Raw genomic sequence first — 3,363 nt, forward strand, 5'->3', positions numbered from 1 at the left:
TACTGGAAAACGTGTCATTTTCCTTACGTTGCTGTCAAGGGAACTCGAGTTTCCCATTGTTTTTACACCTTTTAATGGTTAAAGTATGATCCGTTGTCATGAACAGTGAATCAACGACTTTTTTGTTGCATTCTCGATATCTGCGAACACGTATTAGTCACAGGCACGACTGCATCTTGCTGTGGTATAGTCGCTTGAGAACTGGCGTTCGCGTATACTGCTGTGAGTCTAACAAGCTGCCTGATTGGTCCGATTTGAATTTCTCTGACGTACTAACCCGCCAAAGTGTGACACTTACGTTTTGTCGTACAAACTGTACGAATCAAAGGAGAAAGATGCTAAATATCGCCGATTTTTGCCCTTTCCATCGAATTAAAGGATAGGTGTGGTAAGTACAGGACATGATGCTGCCACAAACCCAATATTTCAATTGTCCGGCATTTATTTGGTGTGTTCTTCTTGACTTGGAAATACAGATGTTGGAATCCCACTTGCTCCCCTTGTCTCCATATATAGTGGGAGTGAATAAGCCTAACCCTAACTCTAACCCTAACTTAAGCCTAACCCTAACCCTAACTTAAGCCTAACCCTAACCCTAACCCTAACCCTAACTTAAGCCTAACCCTAACCCTAACCATCGGAAATACGTATCAACAAACAAGCAAACAAATAAATAAATAAATAAATAAACAAATAAACTGCTCTTTATTGACAAATATTAACAAAACAGCTTTTCGCTGTTATTTTATTAAAATAACAAATAAACAAACACAAACATACACACAAACAAACAAACAAACAAACACAAATAAACAACAAGCCCGTGTACCCTGTGGTGCGATCGTACGGCTTTGATTTTTTCACGCAACCACGGGAAAGCCAGTCCGTAGTGACGCGGCTGCCCAAACACGCGTGATATCAAAGAACAGTTTTCAATCAGAGCAAGTGAGCTCTCACTGTTCCAAAATTAGAAGGGAGACGTAAGTCAGACCCTCTCACACTAGTTTTTGTCCATTTTGTGCAAGGATTTTTGTAGCAAATTGCCGTAGGGTGCGTTTTGGAAACGTTCGGCCCTTGCTCAAATTCTCTCACTGAATTTAACGCGCGCTGGGAAAATTCCGTCACGTGACTCAGGATTCGCGCCACAGGTTGGTTCGGCTGTCGCCTGACGGTGCCCCGTACAGCGTGATTGCATTTGATTCTTTTTGTTGACGTTTACCGTTCTTATTTTTGTGTGAAAACAAGGATCATTATTTATTTTCGAGTTTTATTTTCAATAAAGATTTTTGTTGTTTAAAATCTAAGCTGGTGTTGCTAACGTCAGCCAGCGGTGTGATAGGGAAGTGTCTGTGTGTGTGCTTGCAAGTATACCGGGCCCTCTCTATCAGGTACATACCATAAATTTCGCACTGGGTGGCGCCCCTCCTAGACCCTTTATAAGCAACTATTGTTTTGTAAGGGAGGTATAGGGTTGTATACCCAGTGCAATATTTTGACACAGATTTTGACAATTGTTGAGCTCAATAAATTTTTGGAAAACATCGTTGTCCATTGGGTTTTAAAGTGCAACCCCACTTTGTGACATTTTGAGCTCCAATACCAGACCAAGACAATTATTACCCAGAAGTCCTCAACTGCAAAAATTATTACCACCACAATGGAGTTTATAGAGGACAAGATAGACATAAATAATTGCAACCCAGACACACTGCTTGCTTTACCTGGGGTTGGCAGAAAAACAGCAAAAGAAATTATGAGACTTAGGGACCAACCTGGGGGGATCACCCCGAGGGGGCTAGAGAAAATCAGAAATTTCAGACCCCAAGCTGACTTTTTTGACATGATTGCCTATGGGCCGAAGACAACAGGTGCCCAACGTAGGGAATGTCACACCATCGACTATGACACCAGGGGAGGGGATGATTGGGCGACAAAAACAGCCCGGGACTGGGATGAAGAAGATTCCCTATCGCCAGTCCCCGTCCCTGAACTAGCCCAGAAAGTAGATAGGTTAAGCCAAAGCTATGACAACAGCATGAAAAAACGAGCCAACCAAAGGCTAGAAAACAACGACGTGGGTGACGAACAACCCCACAGGGAGGTAAGGATGGGACGAATGGTTAACCCCTCCCACTATCCATCCGGCTATGATTTCCTTTCTGACGGCGATGACTGGCACCCTCACCGCTCAAAGAGGGGAGAGGGGGAACACCGTCGCCACAGCGCACAGGCCCGCAGACCAGCGAATGCGGACTTTTCTTCAAGAAGAAAACTAGATGGGTTCTATAACGAACCTGACGACAACGATGGTGAGGAAATAATTTACCGTTCGGAGAGGCGAAGCCGGTGCATGGACCAACCTTACTCCCATGACTATAGCGCGTACCGCACTCCGCCGCCACCCTATCCCCTGAGTCAAAGGAGGGACTCCCCAGATAGGGAAACTCGCCAAAGACGTAGCAGGGCCAGGGAAAGCGTGAGGAGAGACCAGCCCCATCGGGCGATAGCATTGGGCCCTCCCACAGCTAGAGGGAGCCCGCGCTATGGCACAAAGGGGAAATGGTCCGGACTCGATTCTAATTCAGAGGACACTGATGAAGATGTCCCCCCACCTACCCACCGAGATAGAGAAGCTCCGCTCAAGCGGGTTACGCTACCGAAGACGCTGACTTTCTCGGGAGAAAAGGGAAGGAAGTGGGGCGTTTTCTATATGAAATTCACGAACTATTCAGACGCCCTAGACTGGTCGGATAATGAACGAAAACATTATCTGTGTCGGTGTTTGGGTGGAACAGCTCATGAAATGTACACTTCATTGATAGAACAGCAAGGAAATATCAGTTACCAGCAACTCATTAGCACATTAGCCAAGCACTTCAGTCAATCAGACATTGTCACCTCTACACCATTGGGGTCGCCCTATTGGCCAACTATAGATTTGATTGACAACTTGAAGGACCAGAATGAACGGCTTCAAAGAGAAATAGTGCAGTTAAAACAGCTGAACGAGTCTCAGATTGAAGATTTTGAAGAAATCACTGATTCCTTGCAGACGAAGTATGACCAGTCAGAGGAAGACAAAGACATCTTGATTTGGGAAAAGGAGGAAGTGACGTCAGAGCTTCAGAAACTTGGGAAAAACCTTGAAGAAAAGCAGAAACAGTGTTCTGTTGTCATCAACGAAAATAAGGAACTAAAAGTTCAAATAGAAAATCTGGAAACTGAACGTCAGGAAGTCTTTCATGCGGAACAGAGACTGGTCAAGATGAACAACATGCATAGAAGTGAAATGGAAATTCTTGAAAAGAAATTGGAACCGAGTGAGGAGAAGAACAGACAACATCAGGAGCTTCAGGCACGACT

This window comes from Ptychodera flava, chromosome 2 (assembly GCF_041260155.1).
Source record: "Ptychodera flava strain L36383 chromosome 2, AS_Pfla_20210202, whole genome shotgun sequence".
Lineage (NCBI taxonomy): Eukaryota > Metazoa > Hemichordata > Enteropneusta > Ptychoderidae > Ptychodera > Ptychodera flava.